Source organism: Heterocephalus glaber, unplaced genomic scaffold, assembly GCF_053883595.1.
Source record: "Heterocephalus glaber isolate CG9 unplaced genomic scaffold, H.glaber_assembly_v1.0 deba00001444, whole genome shotgun sequence".
NCBI lineage: Eukaryota > Metazoa > Chordata > Mammalia > Rodentia > Bathyergidae > Heterocephalus > Heterocephalus glaber.
Window position 1 is genome coordinate 2,963,339 of NW_028258297.1, and position 18,647 is coordinate 2,981,985.

Consider the following 18,647-nt stretch of genomic DNA (forward strand, 5'->3'; position numbering starts at 1 on the left):
GGTCAGGCCAAGGACACTGTCCAGCAGATCCTGTGAGAAAAGGAAGTCACCAGCAAGCCAGGGGCTTGGAAGACCCCACGTCACCGAGGACCACAGAGAGGCAATGCGGGTGGGAGCTGGGGTTCTAAGGTCTCAGAGTAAGGGACAGGGGACATCACAGGAGGTCAAAGATGTAGGACAAAAAAGTAATTGATAAAAAGCCCCTGAAAAGAGGAAGATGACGGGCTCCCCCTAAATCGTGCTAGCACAGCAAATGCCCAGTGCTCATCTAGCAGAGCCAGGCAGCTCCAGCCCAGACATGGGGACACACGCCTGTCACATCCATGGTCCAATAAGGGCCCCTCCTGCCTTCTCAGCCCCACGTTAGCCAAAGGGGCAGTGCTGCAAGGCCAGATGGTCTTTTAGAAAGCCAGGACCTCCAAAAGGATGTGTGCCCCACCACACATTCCCAAGAGCAACGTGCCAGAGACACCCCCAAGACCAACAGGCACACAGGCGACACCTCCCTCTCTGAAGCCATCGAAGCGATCCCAAAGAATGAAAGGGACTTGACAGATATAATGGCTAGAAAGGAAGAAAGACTGGATTTGAGTTTACCAGTGAGTCAATAATGAACACCCAGAAAATCTAAGAGAAGTTACATAAGAAAAATTGATGACACTTTAGCAATTTGGCCAGATTCTAAATAAATGTGAAACGCTATAGTTTTCCTATAGAATAGCAATGACCATTTAGTGCCTTTCATGGGAAAAAGAAGATTCTTGTCACAAGAGCAATAGATAAAAGCACATAAGGCCTAAAAATAACTGCAATAAAATATTGTCAGGACTTGTGTGAAGAAAAAAAACTATTAGGTTTTCTGATAAAATACAGAGGAATCTGGAAGAGCTGCTATATTGATGGGAGTCTGCACAGTGAGACTAGATCAATTTTCCCCAAATGTGGCAAATATTTGGCCCAATCCCAATAAAAGATCTAATGAAAAACAACAGCAAAACTTCACAGCAAAAATGGAAAGTATATCCTGGTGTCCTCACAGAAGAGAATGGAACTTGAACTCTGAGAAAAAGAAGGGGAATGAGGGAGCCCTTTCCCTGCCAGAGAGTGAAGAATATATTTAGGTGAACGGGAATTAGACACCGTGGTGCAGGCGTAAAGCCGCAGCCACATCGACAAGCTGAAATCTACAGACCTGAAATGGACGGGAATGGACCAAAAGGTTCACACACAAAGAACCATCAGCAATGATTTCTGGAGGTGACAAAAATGTTCCAAAAGCAATGTGTGAAGACAGCCACACACCCTGGCAAATAACTGTGACCATTGAAATGGCACTTGGAATGGGTGGACAAAATCATATACAAAATAGTCTCCAAGAAAGCTGTTTTTAGGAGAGTTCTTCAATAAAGCTGTTTGTTTTTTCAGTGAAAGAAAAAAGATTCCAAGAACCTTCCGGACCAAGACAGGCATCTCAACACCTGAGCTTAGCTCTTCTCCCTCCCCAACCCGGCCCAAGTGGTTTAAGAGTCTACACACCAGCAGCCACACTGGAGAACGGGGTGGGTGGCGAAGAGGAAAGTTTGAGACCATTCTGGAAAGAGCAGAATTTCTGGACAGAAAAGGTGAGATGGACTGGTACAGAAACAGGAGCACAGGAAAGGAACCTAGGTGACAGAAGAATGGGGTGAGATCTTAATGAGTGACCCCAAAGCCCAAGAAGGGATGGGTAAAACCTGGAGGAGGAAGCTGCCAGGGATCCTAAGACACGGGGGGGCAGTGTGAACCTGGCTCTGCCTTCACCACAGCTGGCCACCCACCACTGCTGAGGGCACTCACTCCAGTGATGCCCTGGTCACTCAACCGTGTACAGCAGAGATGCAGCCAAACCTCGGGGTGTGATGCTGTGAAGTTCCAGTGGCACCCAACCAGGCATGACATTTACGCCAACTGATGGCTGTTCTGTGCTCAGGGGCGGGCTCAGTGGTGGAGACAGGGCTGTATAGCCACACAGCTGAAGATATTTACTCTGTGGGCTTTTCCAGAAAAAATCATCGAACTGAGTTAAAGAGGAAGGTACAGTGGCAGCTACCAGGGCCACTGCAGGTCACGGTCATCAGACATGCTCATCTATAGAACCAGGGTTCTGCAGAGCAATTAAATCCTCTAAGTCACATATCCAAAAGGACGTGGTGGTCACCTAATCCACAACAAAACAGAATCAAGCCAAGGAACAGAAGAGAGCTTTAAATTTCTTTTCTTTTTCTTTTTTTTTTTTGGTACCAGGGATCGAACTCGGGTCCTTCCGCTTGCGAGGCAGGCGGTGAAACCACTGAGCTAAATCCCCGGCCTGAGAGCTTTAAATTTCTAATTGGTGTCCGCAAAGAGACTCGAAAGGATATTGCATCTATAAAACACAAACTGCCACAGTTTTTAAAATGAGGGATTCAAGAGTAAGAAGGAGATCTTGGTATTGAAAACATGATTACTAAAATAATAGAAGCTGTGCAGAATGCAGCTGAACCCCAAGCCGATGAATTAGGCAAATCATTAAAGACTCTTAGGGAATAATGAGCGAGGAGGGATGGGAATCAGGAGACTTAGATTAAGAGTCATACACAGACCCAGAGGAACTGGTGTTCCAATGGTGCTGAATGGAGAATGTAGGAAAGAAGTAATTAAAGAACCAAGAGAAGAAAATTCCCTGGAAATGGAAGCAGGCTTGAGCCTCCAGATTATGATGGCCTAATAAAATGTAGCAAAAACTTGACACACTCCTCTGTAGACCTGAAGAAACTTTTGACTCAGGCATTAAAAATTCCTCTAAGCTCTCAGAGTAAAAAATAAATATAAAATCAGATTACTTTTTAAAAAAAGAATTAAAATCTCACTCCCATTGGTCATTCTTTTCTGTGATACAAAATGCTGGGACACAATACTCTGCCCTAGTTACAAAGCTCTGAAGAAGCAGGACTCAGAAACAGGATTCCATCTCCAGACAAAAGACAGTGCCGTCAGGAGGCCAGGATGAATTTAGAGCAGAAAGTACACTGTACATAGATAGCTCTTTTAGGAAAAAGAAAATAACCGTGGGGTACAATTCAGTAGAATGAAAGGAAAATAAGAAAGAGATGGCATTGGCATAAAAACAATGGTGAGCAAATAGATCATTAAAAGTTACAGTTAAGTCCAAGTAATTACTGAGAAAATGAGGCTTAATGCCTTTGTTAGGAAATAATTCCCCAAATAGACAAGACATAATGTTCTTAAAGTAATTGACATAATGTGAAAGAAAGTTAGTAATATTCTGGAGCTAAAATTCCAAATGATTGCAATAAAATTGTGCCAAATATCTTGTCATATTCCAGTGTAATTTGTGGATACTGTGTGATTCTTGACGTTGATGGGAATGTGTGTTTTAGTGTTTTACTGGTGAGTATTATTTTAATTGCATGGAACAGAACCCAGAAGAAGCAAAACTATGAATACATTAAAGGTTGCTGCCATGATCGTAGGACTGATGAGAATGCTATAGTTTGACCCCAGGAACTCAAATGCCAAATGTCATCTTGCTGCTCTCTCCATCCTCCAGCCAGATGTGTCCTTCTGTCTCAGAACATGAGCTTCCTCACTTCTGAGGTCGACTGGTGCAAGATGTAGCCTCTAACAGCACCAACACTGCATCTTCCTCTATGGCTCACAGAGAAATGTTGAGTTCTTTCTGCTCACTCCCAGTCCTCAAACCTCTCAGAAAGATCCTGATTGACTGAGCTTGGATCAACTGTGCACCACAGAATTAGTCTGCTGGGGGCAGTGGTAAAGATCATGCTTATATGGTGAATCTACATACACAATGTGGGTCGACAAAGAAAGTGGAGTCCTGGGACATGGGTGTGAGGCTGTCTCACTTCTGGGTTTGTATCTGAAGGAAATGAAATCAGCATGTCACCAGCTGACTTATAGAGACACCAGCACTCTCCTCTTTATTGCAACATTATTCACAATAGCCAAGATCTGGAATCAACCAAGGTGTCTATTGATGGATGAGTAGATAAAGACTGTGTTGTATGCACACAAGGGAATGTTATTCAGCCATAAAAGAGAATGAAATTCTGTCACTTGCAGCAATGTGGATGAACTTAGAAGACATTACACTAAATGAAATAAGACAGGCACATGAAGACAAATACTGAATGTTCTCTCTCATATGTGGAAGCTAAAAAGTTGATCTCCAAGTAGAAGAAAGAAGAATAGTGACTACTATAAGCTAAGAAAAGAGGAGGAGGGGAAAGAGAGACACAAGGAGGTGAGATAGTGGGTACTAAACAGTTAGAAGGAAGACACTCTGGTGTGTACAGCACAGTGAGTGACTATAGTTCATAATACTCTACATGGTTTATGAAGAACTAAAAGAGAAACTCAAAGGCTCTACACATAAAGAAATAATAGAAATGTAAGTGCTAATTATACTGCTTGATCAATACACATGTATTCAAATATCATTCTTTTCCCCAAGAAAATGTACAATTGTGTGTTAATTAAAAAGAAAAAATGAAATTTAAAATATAAAGAAAAATTTAAAGAAAGTAAAGTTGATACTGCAGCATTCAAGGCTATTAATGACCACTACAGTCCACCCCTTGGCTTCCCAGCTCACGTGACCTCACTTACACTCACATGTAAGTGCCCAAATACAATCCCATGAACACTCTGCCCACTAGAAATGTGGCCCAATACCAGGCCCCTAATTTGGCCTGTCCACATATCTGGGCAGGGGCCAAAGAGGTAGGTGAGAAAAAAGCCTGAACTTTTCTATGTGGCTGGTTCCTGCAGCCAGAGCCAACAGCAGCCTGCTGAAGTACAACGAGACCTGGCTGGAGACCAGGGACACCGTAGTGAGCAAGACTGACTTGTTCCTGTGCCCCAGGGTCTGGTAGGAAAGTGTGGCATCAAACCAATACATAAATAATCATATGGGATTGAAGTAATGCTCTAGCCCCTAAGGCACCAAGTTGGTATGGACACATATTTGACTATCCCAGCTTTTACAATAGCAATCCACTATGGGAAAGTCTGGGAAAGGCTTCTTCTCACTGTAAAAGCAGGTAGGAGGCATTAAACCACACAGAGCAACAGCAGCAGCCGCTTCACTGGCCCACACTCCTCTGGCAACTTTTGAGAGGAAGGGCCCCACCGGGAACAGGTCAGAGCATGGCCAGGCTGCAGCCCCATCCTCTGCCAGCATAGGCCACGCGACAGTTGGGACAGTTCCAGGGGGAGATCGTTTCCTATATTTAAGACAATTTCCAGCTGCAATCTGCCACATTTTCCAAGCACTGTGGTGAGGCCCCTTCCAAGAGTAACAAGTCTCATTTGAAAGGGGCATTTGGGTGACAAGACAAGATGGCTTTGGTTGGGCACAGAGCTCTCTCACTAGGAGCTGCCACCCACACCACACCCTGGGCACCCCAGGCCCTCATCCCTGCACTTGGGGACCAGCATGGCCATGGACATACTCAGCCCTGTTACTCCCATAGCCCAGATGGCAAAAGTGAAGTCCCAGGTTGGAGGAGGTGACCCCTCCTTCATCAGGTTGCCCTGACAGGGTCACCCCAAACTGCAACTCCCAGACTCCCTCAGTAGAGTGAATGGCCTGGGGGAGGGGTGGTCAGCCTAGGCTCTGGAGTGGGGGGCACAAAAACAGGGTCTATGCAGGAATGGTGGGATCACATATTGATTCTAAGACCCCCAAACTGGATGGACATGGTTTCAACTGCCTGCCACCCCCTGCTGGCCAGATGTGTGGTCCAGAGAGGTTTCTTGGCCTTTCTGGGCCTCAGGCACCTCCTCTGATAATCAGGCTGCCAAGAAGGCTGAAGGTCTAAAGTCAGTGTGTGTATCCCAGAACCTGGCATGTGGCAGACATTCAGTAAAAGTGAGCACTTCTTATGTGTGTGTCAGTTATCTCCTACTGTGTAACAAATAGTCCCCAAACTCAGCCCCTTAAAATAGTATCAAGTGCTTGCTTCAGCAACATATATACTAAAATAGGAACCATACAGAGAAGATTAGGATTATGGGGAAGGGAATGTGGGGAAGGTGTGAAGGTGAAGGTGACCAAAAATGATAATTTGACTCAGGGTCTCTGCTTCTGTGGTTACACACATCTCACAATACACTGGCATGCATGCAAAGGGTGGATAAGTGAATAAACACACATGGTGGCACCTGGACTGGAACCTATTCCTCCCCAAGAGGGGGCCACCATCCACCCAGGACCCAGCCTGTGTTCTGCTCGACCCCAGCACCAGCAGTGGGGAGGCCTCTGTCTCTCTGTGCCTCCTCTTCCTGCTCACCCAGATACCAGGGAGTGACTGCCAGACGTGGGGACCCAGACCACAGGCCCTGCCCTCTCCCAGATAAGCATGCAGGTGCACACCATGCACCACCTGTGCCACATGATGCCACATCATACAACACCATGCACACCACACGCGCCACACACAAACACACCACACCATTGCGTACACCACATTGTCCACAAAGTCCAGGTCCTCGCACACTACACCACACATATGCACACACACACCACCCACGGCACACACCCCAGACACCCCAAATCTACCAAACACACACAGAGTAAATGATGTGCACCGAAACACCACCTGCATCACACACCGTGTGGCCTCACAGTCACCCCGATAATATTCTCTTTACCTTGAAACCGGTGCTGAGCCACCCTGATTCATCTGACAGAGGCCATCATTCCCAACTCTGAGAAGCCTCCTTTTGGCAAACCTTCCCCACATGAGTCTCCTGGTGGCCCAGCAAGAGCTAGGGTCACCCCATTTACAGATGAGGAGTTGAGGCCCAGAGGGGAGAGGTGACCCCCCAAAGTCACACAGCCACTCAGTGGAGAGCACGTTTCAACTTTGTCCTGTGGCCCCAAAGCCTGCGCTCCTTGCTGCTGTCCCATCCCGAGGTGTTCTCAGGTTGACAGGCCAGCTGGGGTCTCGGGGGAACATCCCCAGGAAAGAGGTCCCTGTGGATAATTCCAGGAGAGTTCTGCTAGCGGTCTTCAGGATTCTCCACATGACTCTACCACAGTCCCTGAATGCCACAGCCCTGTCCTTCCCGGTCCTTCCCTGTCCCTCACATCCTGCAGAAAGTCCCTGTCCCCAGGTCGTCCCCTGCCTCACCCTGCTGCCACCAGCTCACTGCTCACTCATCCTGCTGAAATCCCTGAGAGTGAGAATCTGCTCGGGTGGGAAGTACCATGCCAAGCAGCTGCAGGAGCACAGGGGACACAGAGTGCAGGAGAGGGGACAGGAGATGGGGTGCAGGACCCATAGAGGTGGCTACAGAGGCAGTGACATCCCAGCAAACTGCTTCCAGAGGTCAGGGGCCCATGGCGTCTGAGGAGGGGCATCAGGCAGGGGAAAGTACAAAGGCCCTGGGGCAGGCATGCTGAGAGAGGGCCAAGGGCCAGGGTACTTGTGCAGGGAGAGAGCAGGAACGGGATCGGGTGGGGAGGAGGAGAGCTTCTCGTCTACCTGGGAGCTGACAAGAAGGCTGGGAGGAAACAATTTTAGCCACAGGAGGGGCAGCAGAAAACTTACTTACCAAATGTCGGGAGCAATGCTACATAATTTTGGAGAAAAATCATTTGATTAGGTCTAGTTCTCCTGCCTACAGGCCAGCTATGAGATTTCGAGACATAATCCATTTTGGCCTCGGGCCACAACTGAGACCTCCATGATCCGGTGATGCTGTGATGCTCCAGGACAAGATTACACCAGCAGGAGACATCCTGGGAGGAACAAAATCTTCATCTGCATCGTTCCTCATTGATCTAGGAATTCTGCCACTCCCCAGTCATCTGTTACATCTGTTTCTCCCGAGGTACTGAATAAAAGGCACGGTAAGCTGGGGGCTTTGTCTTTGCCGCCCAGAGCAGCACTGATCAGACCCAAAGCTCAGCTTCTTCTCAGTCTCACTTGTCTACCTTTCCTGTCATTCGCCGTATGCTGCTGTGGCTCGCAGGAGACCAGGACTCACTGCAGAGGTTCTAGTAACATCCCCTTCCCCTGTCCCTACACCCAGACACCTGCTAAAAGTGGCCAGCCAGGCTTCAGGAGAGCTCCTGCAAGCGGGAGGTGTCAGCGCGGAACTTGCTCGGCAGTGAAGACACAGAGCAGGGTACAGTAACAGGTGAGTTGGAGCACCAGACCAGGTGATCCAGATCCATGGACACCTGGCTACCCAGAGGCCCCATGCTGAGCTGGGATGGGTCTGTGCAGCACAAGGCCTCACGGAGAGCAAGCGTGGAGGGGCCCAGCTGGAGCAGGAGGCGACCTGTGATCAGGAGGGGAGCCCTGGCTCCTGCGCCCAAGGAAGGGGCCATATTTGCATCACTGGCCCTTGGGTACTGCCGATGCTCCCGCTATGGGACAGCTGCCCCAGGCCACCCTGGTCTCGTGAGCTGAGCCAAAGCACAGCTTTCCGAGATGCCCCCCACCCTGTCCTCTGCTTCCACAGGGTGACAGGCAGACAAGTCACAGGCCTGCCCAACAGCCCCTCAGGAAGGGGGGGGAGCCTGCACCTCACAGGTGGTGATGGTTTGTCAATGTTATTGCAACACACACACACACACACACACACACACACACACGGCCCTTGGTTGTATAAATTAATATCAGGCAAGAGCACAGGGAGCACCGGTCCCGGCCAGGAATCCCGAAGGTCAGCAGAAACGCCGTCCTGGCAACTGGCTGGAAAGCAACTCACCCACTACAGAAACCAGAGGGAGCTGGCCCAGCGTGGGCACCTGGAGGCCCCATACCAGGAAGGGACCCATGGGCACCAGCCTTGGCACAGGGTCACGCACAGAGAGCCATAGCCAGCTACCGAGTCCTTGAGAAGCCCTGCAGTCCCCAGGGTCCTGAGGAGGCCCTACCACCCTTCCCTGAGCCCCTAAGCTCAAGGTCCTCAGCCTCAGGCAGCCAGGCTGGACCCTATCTGTCAGCCTAGACTTTTCACGGGCCCTGCCTGGCCCACCCCTCCCCACGAGGTATTCAGACTTCACCTCTGGCTGGAGCCGCCTTCCCTTTCCTTCTTGTCTTTCTCTTTCCAAAACGTCCTCCTCTAGCCACACACTCCTACTCATCCTTCAGTGCTCAGAGGAAATGTCACACTCGTGGTGAAGACTCTGAGCTCTGGGTCCCTGTGTCCATCGCAGGCACTCACACCCTAGGCTGGGAGTGCTGAGCCACAGAGACACATGGTGACCACTTGCTGTGGCCCTCAAGCAAGGGCTGTGCATGAGAGGAAGAATGAATCTCACTTCCTTTGCTCCACAGACACAGAGACAGGTTTGGCTCAGGCACCAAGAGGGGCTCTGCCCCAGTGCCCCAGAGGGGAAGGAGCTGCTGCGGCCCTGCTCAGGGACACAGGGCACACGGTGTGGAGCCAGAGGGGGTGCCTGACCTTTTGGGGTGATCGCTGCACCCAGACCTTGAGCCGCACGCCTTCACTAGGTCACCAGATAAATTATGACATTATTACATTTTAAGTTGACAAGTAAATCTTATTACAACAGTCTAATGACCATCTCAGTGACATCCCACTCACCCGTTTCATCCTCGAGTCCGCTGCCACTTCATTAAGGCTCCTGAGACGTGGAGAGCAGAATCATTAATTTGCCAAATCGATGGAGATCTCTCAGGGGCCTTTGCCGGGCTCTGTCCTGGGCGCCAGTGCCATTCAGGGACAGGACCGCCACAGGCTTCCCCACTGGGCACATGCATGTTTTGCTCCTTGCAGTGCCCTAGGCCGGCCCTGAAGACACATCCACCCCCACACACACACCTGCACAGGCTTCCTCCGCCCCAGTTCATGCCCTGCAGCAAGGTTGGCCCCTCCCTGCCAACTTTAACACAGGTAGTAACATTTTAGATAGGTAAGTTAATTAGCTATCTTGTAGGCAGTTAGACAGGACCCCCCTCAAGGTGCCAGCCCTCCAGGAGCCAACACAGCAAGGAGCCAACATGGAGAACAACTGAGGCACATTCACTGGCAATCATTATAAAAAGAAGAGGCACTACTTCCCCTAGAGGTAGATAGCAGGGATTGACATTCCAAACGGGAAATTCCTCACATGTGACTTGTTTTCCCATTTGATCCCCATTTAATCAATATCACCTGGGTGACTGTACTTGTCATCTTATTGGTTGGTCATGGTTTTGTCCCACCTCACACCCACTTGTAAATTTCCACTGAGTCTTAGCGTTTAGTCCCCTTTGTACCCACCTCACCACGTGGCTTTGCTGTATAAAACATCTTTGAAACATGGGGTGGGCAGATGACCCATTTTCCAGTCCCCCTTCTGTCTCTCTTAGAACCTGTCTTTCTCTCAATAAATTTTTCCTACTCTTAACCTCTGTTGTTCCTAGAATTCATTCTTTGATTTTAGAGAACACGAACTAGCGTTTCAGATACCTAGCAGGTTTGGGAGCTACACCTATTCCCCCTATATCAGTAAAATTCCCCCATGGGGCTGCAGCCCTGCAGGTTCAAATCCTGCCCCACTTCCAGCTGGGTCCTTGAACTTGGGGCCCATTACTGCCCTCTGAGCCTCAATTTTCCCCATCTGTACAATGGGTGTCGTGCACAGCAGAGAAAAAGGCACAGATGGACCGGGCTGTGGCAGGGACATGGGGAAGGAGAAAAGTATCCAGCCTCACCACAGGAAGCTCATCCTGATGGCTGCACCCCTCATCACAGCTCGGGGGCTGGGAACTCTTTGCCAGGACCCCAGAGGGCTGAGGCTCCACAACACCAGTAGGGGGCGTCCCACCCACATGGGGCGGGGGCGCCGGGGGCTGCTGTGGACCAGCCTTGGCTTCCGTCCCCTTTCTCTATTTTCCAGCCCTGGAATGGCCTCTGCCATCTGCGTGGAGGACAGCGAGACAGACCTTGGGTGCAGGGCACACAGGGCTTGGTGCTTCTGGTCCCCTCTGCCCAGGTGCCTCTGAAGTCCGAGATGCTCCTGTCTGTGATATTTCTAAACAGCTGCTGATTTGCAAAGAGTCCTCTTTAAGACTGCTCCATGTGAAACGGTGATTTTTTGAGGGTGAGAATTCTTCCTTCTTTCTGCACCATGATCACAAGGCCAGACTTGCTAAGCAAAGTATCTGAAACTAGAGTAAAAGCAGGATATAGTCTCAGGGGGCTGTGAGAGGAAACTGGGCAGTGAGCAGAGGAGCAGCTGGGGAAACTGAGGCAGGTGTGCCCCCACCCCAGGACCCCAGCCATACCTTGCATTGACTCCCTGGGCCCAGCCTGCAGATCCCAAGCACACACCCACACAGGTGGACCAGGTGCGTGGCTCCAGCCTGTCCCTATGCCCTGGAAATGCAGGCACCCTGTCCAGGTGGGGCCTGCACTGTCCACCCTCTCGCCTTGCTGCCAAGCTCCCCAACTAAGCAGCTGCCCTGGGTCGGAGTAGCCAGTACTGGGCTGGGTCCCTGCCAGGTAGAGAGCAGAGGCTGTAGCTGCTTCCCAGGGATGGGATCCGGGACCATCCCGACCGACACAGAAGGGTGGCAGTGTGGTGCTGCCAGCTTGGCCCTCAGGGTCCTCTCACTCAGGGAACAGTGATGGGGAGCACTGTGACTGGCAGGCCAAGTCCCTTTTGGGGGTCTCAAGCAAGTCATTTCCAGGCTCTCGGTGCCCTGAAGGGAGAGGTGAGCAGAACGCTTAGAAGGTGCAGCAAGGTTTACTGAGAGTGGGAGAAGTGAAGGTGTCATCAGAGGTGGGAGCAGCCAGGGAGAAGCGCTCACGGCCCACAGGGCAGCACTGGGTCTCTAAGGTCCCGGGTCGTGGGAGGATCCGTGGCTGGGGAGTTGTGGTCCGGCAGGGACCTGGCTCAGCTCACCTGTCAGGAGGGGGATTTGGGCCATAGGAGGTCTATAGAGAAAGTGTCATGGCATCTAAAGTCCACCCGGCACAATGCAAATGCAGCTGGACGCAGGCCAGGGTCCCAGACTTCTGGGTTTGTGCATGCCTAGGGGTCCCAGGGGACAGGGTGGCCTTTATCTGTGGGTTTCCTGAGGTTTCGACGGAGCCACCCTTGATCTGTCTGGTTTCTCCATTCTTGTCCCCCTTCCTGTTATGTACGCCGGGTGAGAGGCAGGAACTGGTGTGTAGACCTGGCAGGGCTGGGGACATCACAGGCCCTGGAGGAAGGACAGGGCTCCCTAGAGGGCAGGCAAAGGCCCGGGGACACGTGGGTATCCAGAGATCATGCCCCGAGGCCCAGTCCTCATGCCACGCCGTGCCCAGACTGCTGTCCAGGATGAGGACTGCATCTCGGGCCACCTAGAGTCGCTCCTCCCCATCTCTGCCCCTCCCTCTCTCCCTCTCTGGAGACAGCACGCAGACATCGCTGGACTCACAAGTATCTGAGAGATGTTAGGAACTCATCTTGGTTTCTATGGCAACGTGAGAATTAGCCACATTTTCAGCCAAACTGAAGGCGGACATATTTCTCCTCCACATTACGGGTGGCCAATTATTTTTAATAGCCAGGTCAGCGGTGGCTGTCCCCGGGTCCCCTGTCCCTATTAGCATTCCCGGGCAGTGGCCACATGGTGAGCACAGTGTCACCAAGAGGCTGTTAAGAGACGCCCACCTGGAGTGGGGGTGGAGACACTGTCACCATGCTGCCTCGGTCCACCCTGAGGGCTCAGCTCCAATGGGACAGCTGAGGGCCCGTGGGGAAGCGTGGGCTTGGACAGGAGCGGTGTCCACATGGGCAAGTGGCCTCAAGTGGCCTACTCTGCCCCAGGTGGACTCTAAGACCCATTCTAGGGACTACCAGTCACTGCACAGGGTGCTGGCGGGAAGACAGTAGATACTGGACAAACGCGTGCTGCATGAAGGGCCGAGCAGGTGACCTCTATCACCAGCCCTATCAGACTTGCGGGGTAAAAGTTCTGCTCCCCGGTTGCTCACCCAGGCCAAAGCTGGCTGCGTGTCCCTGAACTTAGCCTTGAAGGTGGGGACAGGGACCCTCTGAGGTGGGGCAGAGGCAGGCTGCAGAAAGCAACTCCACCCAGGTGAGCCCTGCATCCCTCAGTGTGGGCCAGCCCATGTCGCTGGCTTCTCTGGGCTTCATTTCCTCATCCCTCAGCCACTGGCAAGGACAGGCCTCTCCTAGGTGCTGGGACAGACACACACAAGACTGCGCCGGGAGACGCCACTAGACCATGAGAAACCATGACCATGCTGGGTGCTCAGTACTGCTCTGCAGAGAGGACAGTTAGATGAGGGCAGGCACTGGGGACCTGGTCTGTCTTCCCAAGTGGCCTGGGGCTTCCCCGGGCTGAGCCTACTGCCCCAGGACACTGCAGCTTCCTCCGCAGGTTCCCTACTGTTTGACCTGCACCCCTGTCAGAGACAGCAGGACAGATGGCTCCAGGAATGCAGTGCCAGCTCAGGGACAACCTGCAGACCAGTGCTGCCATGTCACCCACCTCTGCACAGTACAGAGGGTGACACCAGGCCACCTGCCCTCCCTCAGCACCGCCACCTGGGAGCTGCAGGCTCAGGGCCAGTTATTTTTAGCTTTATTTTTAATGAATTTGAAGTTTACAGAAAAGAGAATTAACACAGCCCAGGCTTAACCCCACATCATTATGTGATAAAAAATGAAAGAGGACACAAACGTAAAGTATAATAAATGCATTTCCCTAAAAGGTGAGCTGCATAAATAGATGCACATACACATACTGCCGTACAGAGTATGACACCGACACAGCGGGCACTCGAGTAAATGAGGCCGAGGCCTTATCGCCACGCCCTGCCGTATCTCACACATCTGTCCCCGACTGCACAGACACAGGTGTGTGCATCCTGAGTTCTCCCTCATTTCCTCTCGGCTTCAGTGAGAGGTGGGCACTGGTTTCCTGCTCCCACCCGAGGGGCCCCACTCTTCCTGGAACCATTCAGGAGGGAGTGCCCTTTCTCGCTGGGGTCTCAGCGCCTCCGTGGGGAGCAGCACAGCGGCTTCAGCCCCTCCCTCCGCCGCACCATGCGGCCCCGCGCAGTCTCCCTGTGGCCAGCACTCAGGTGTCTCCCGTCCCCTGCTTCCCGGATGCAGCGTGCACCCTGGGAACTGCTCCTGTGCTGCTCTGGGTCTCAGGCTTGCTGACCTGCCCACCTGCTGGGCTCCAAGTGGCTCTGGGGTCTATGCTGGCTTTGGCCTTCCACTCCCCACCTCCCGCCCCATCCCTACGAGGTATCCTGGTCACCTCAGGTCCTGGTGCTCCTCCATCGCATGTCCTGTGTTGGCTTCCTGCCTGCAGCTGTGCTTGGGCTCACCTGGTCCCCTGGAAAGCTGTCCCTTTGTCCTCCTGTTTCCACTGCTCCTGTCAGACCCCTCACTTCCTCTTTGGTGACTTCCCCAGCCTGTGCTAGGTGAGTCCTCTGTTGAGTTCTTCCTTCCTGTCCTGAGAAAAAGCCATAAGCCCCTGCCCCAGTCTTTTGCTTTAGAGCCTATTCCCAATCTGGGTTACAAAACTCCAAAGCCGTGGTCCCAGGTACAGGTCTCCTGTCTTGGACCTGAACTGGGCCCAAAGCCACATGGGAGGAGGAAGGTGCAGCCCACTGGGTTTAGACAGAAGCAGCATTAGCCCCAAGGTGCCCAGGGGCCCTGAGCGAGGCAAGGTGAGACCAAGAAGATAGCTAGGAAACAAGGGAAATTGTTAACCCTAAAACCCAACTCTCAATAACAACGGCAGGTTCAGGACAGAGACCTAGTCAAATGTTCTTGAGATCCCTACAGACGCAGTAAGCCTGGGCCTTTTCCTTCGACGGCCAATGGGCCCTTTTAACCCATGAAGAGCCAGAAAGCAGGCCTTTCCCTATGGGTGGGCCACAGCTCTGTCCCTTGGTGCCTGGCTTTCACCTGGGAATGGGCCATCAGCTTCCTCGGCAGAAAGAGCTGTACAGTGAACCCCCTCTTTCCACAGGCTCTACAGACTTCCACCCCTAAGCCCCATACACTCCCCAGCCCCAGACTGCTCCCTACCTCTCTCTGGAGGTCCTCACTCTATTTCTCCAAGTGTGTGCTTTAAAATTCTGCCTAGTAAATCTCTTTATGTACTGAAAATTCTTTTCCTGTGACAGAATCAGGGAGCCTGCACCTTGATCTGTGGGGTGGAGTGAGGAAAGGTTCCCACCTCCACTTTGGGGATCTCCTTGGGTTCTCTCTGGTGACATGTGGCCTCTTAGCTTGCAGACTCGATGGGAAAAAAAGAAAGAAAATTACAAAAACAGCCAAGAGCCCCACTGTTCACACACACCTCTGTCCTGTGGCCAAGCTCAATGCTCCCCAGCCCAGATCCCAGCATCAGCACAGCCAGGACAGACCCTCTGTGGAAGCCCACAGCTGCTCTGTCAGGTTCCTGAGGACTCAGATCCCAGCCCTGGTCCAGAAGCAACCAAGGGGCTGCAAAGCCCAGCTTCATGTCCAATGCCACCCAGCAAGCTGGTGTGGCCCGAGGCTGGGCTGGGACAACCAGGTTTCCAACTCACCCGGCTGTGCCAGGAGTCCCAGCCTCATGCATCCTTTTGCTCCCTAACTCCTACTCCCTGGGATTCATTTAAAACATGCTGTAAAATCATCAGGTGTGGTGGTGCCTTTGCCAAGGGAGAGATCTGAGGCCAGACCTATACACAAGTTAATGATCACTGCTTTAGTTAGGGTTTTTAATTCCTTCTTGAATCAAGTTTTGCAATTTTTATTTTTCTAGAAAACTGTCTACTTCAGGTTTCCGAATTCACAGGCACAAAGGTGCTCATAGGATCTATTTGTATTTTTGGAGCAGTTTTAGGTTCATAGCAAAATTAAGCAGAAAGTTCAGAGTTCCTATAAAACCCTCCCTGCACAGCACTTCCCTCATCATCAACATTCCACTCAGTGGGACACTTGACATGGTCAATAATCAACCCTGACATGTCACTGACACATCGGAACACTCTCAGTGCTGTGCATTCTGTGAATCTGGTCAGATGCACAACAAGGGGCGTCCACTAGAACTGATTATCTGGGACAGCTTTGCAGTTCTAAAGGGCCTCTGTCCTCCACCTGGTGACCACTGGTCTTTACATTGTCTCTAGCTTTGCCCTTTCTAGATGTCAAGGTCAAGTTGGAATCGCATGGTATGCACCCTTTCAACACTGCTTTCTCTCACAGAGTGATACACACTTCCATTTCCACCAGGTCTTTTTGTGGCTGCATAGTTCATTTCTTTTTAATCCCAGATTGCTTACTGTATGGCAGCACTGTGGTTTGTTTATTAACCTCGCACTTGTTAAAGCACAACTTGGCTGCTTCCAAGTATGAGGAAATACACCCCTGCAGGCTGCAGGGTGTTCAGTTCCCCACTCAGTCAGGCACAGAGCTAGGAGCAGCAGCCCTGAGTAACCGGGCGAGGCCAGGGTACCCTTGGAGAAAGGGTCACACCGTCTTCCAACACAGCAGCACCGTGCTGCGTCCTCACCAAGAGTGAATGAGCGTGGTCACTCCATATGGTCACCAGCACTTGGAGTTGTCTGTGTTCTGGGTTTGGACCATTCTGATAGGTGTGTAGTGGTTGGTGTCTCCTTGTAATATAAATTTGCACTTCTCTAATGACACATGATACTTACTTGCTGTCTAGACATCTTATCCCATGAGGTGTCTGTTCAGATTTTTCACTCATTTTTTTTGTTAAATTCTTTTATTGGTACATTGTAGGTATACAACACAATTACATTTCTCATTAGGAATTGTACCTTTACATAATGCATCTTGGTTCTTATTTTTTCCCCATGCCTAGCCCTCCCTTCACCCCCTCCACCCTTCCCTATTTACAAAGACTTTGTTTCCATTTTTTCCATTTCTCAGCATTGTTCCTTTCCCTTCTTTCCTTTCCCCTGCCCCTCCCACTACCCCTACCCCTTTGGACCTTTTCTTCCTATTTTGCATTATCGATTATTCATTCTAATCATTGGTATATTTTAGGTATACAGTATAATGACATTCATCATTGGAAATTTGCACCTTTACATAATCTCTCTTGGTTCTTATTTTTCACCCTTGCCCAGCCCTCCCTTCAACCCCTCCATTCCTATTTACAAAGATTTTGTTCCTATTTTTCCATTTTCTCATATTAATCCCATTCCCTTCTATCCTTTCCTCTAGCCCTCCCACTTCCTTCCCCTTTGCCCCTTTTCTCCCTATTTCACATTACCTATTATACATTTTAGTCCTTATTTACACTTTCAGTTTCTCACACCAGAGAAACTATTCGGTATTTATACATCTGTGTCCTATTTATTTCACTTAAGAGTATCACCTCAATGTGCATCCACTTAGCTATAAATGTCTCTAATTTCTCAATTTTATGGCTGAGTAGTACTCCATTTTATTAAAAAACCACATTTTCTTGATCCAGTCTCCAGTTGATGAGCATTTGGGCTGTTTCCAAGTTTTAGCTATCACAAACTGTGCTGCTATGAACATGGGTGCACATATATCGCTGTGGTATGATTCTTTTAATTCTTTTGGTAAGATAACAAGAAAGAGAATAGCTGGGTCAAATGGGACTTCCAGTCCTAGTTCTTTGAGGTATCTCCATACTGATTTCCACAGTGGTTGCACCAGTCTACACTCCCACCAGTAGTGGAGCAGTATTCCTCTTTCCCCACAGCCCCGCCAGCATTTATTGGTTGATTTCATGATAGCAGCCATTCTTTCTGGAGTGAAGTGGAATCTCAGTGTTGTTTTCATTTGCATCTCTCCAAGTACCAGTGATGTTGAACATTTTTTCATGTATTTATTTGCTATTTCTACTTTGTCTGAGAAATGTCTGTTCATTTCAGATGCCCATTTTATGATTGGGTCTTTAAATTTGGGAGGTCTGATCTTTTTAAGTTCTTTATAGATTCGAGATAGTAGACCTTTGTCTGAGGAAGAGCAGGTGAAGATTTTTTCCCACATTGTGGGTTGTCTCTTCACACTGCTGGTGGTTTCTCTTGCTGTGCAGAAGCTTTTTAATAAGAAGACATCCTACTTGTTGATTGTTTGTGCTAGTTCACAGGCAACTGAGGTTTTGCTCATAAAATCTTTTCCTACACCAATGTCTTCAAGAGTCCTACCTAACCTCTGTTCCAACTGGTTCAGTTTCTATCTTAATTTTTAGATCTTTAATCCATTTTGATTTTAGTTTAGTGCATGGTGAGAGATATAGGCCTAGTTTTAATCTTTGGCAAGTTGAAGCCCAATTTTTCCGGCAACATTTATTAAAGAGGCTATCTTTCTTCCAGTGAGGGTGTTTGGCTCCTTTATCGAAGATGAGATGGCTGAGTGTATCTGGCATTGTTTCTGCATCTTCTAATCTGTTCCACTGGTCCTCAGGTCTGTTTCTTTGCCAGTATCATGCTGTTTTTATCTCAGTAGCTTTGTGTATAGTTGCAGGTTGGGGATTGTGATACCCCCTGCCATGTCTCTGTTACCTAGAATTGCTTTTGCTACTCTGGGTCTCTTCTTGTTCCAAATGAATTTTTGGATTGTTTTCTCAAGGTCCATGAAGTATGCTGCTGGG

At 50.1% G+C, this 18,647-nt stretch overlaps 1 protein-coding gene across 5 annotated transcripts in view; it reads right to left on the reverse strand.

Annotated features, from left to right (window-relative positions):
• Window positions 1-18,647, reverse strand: part of Tbc1d22a (TBC1 domain family member 22A) — a 448,179-nt gene that overhangs the window by 68,314 nt on the left and 361,218 nt on the right. For 2 of the 5 annotated variants that reach the window (XR_015452208.1, XR_015452207.1), the window contains 2 exons: window positions 10,971-11,195; window positions 9,628-9,667 (listed from right to left, as the gene is read on the reverse strand). The exons of the other annotated variants lie outside the window; for them this stretch is intronic. The gene's annotated coding sequence lies outside the window, so the exon portion shown is untranslated. The remainder of the gene's footprint in view (window positions 1-9,627; window positions 9,668-10,970; window positions 11,196-18,647) is intronic. 5 annotated transcript variants of the gene reach the window in all.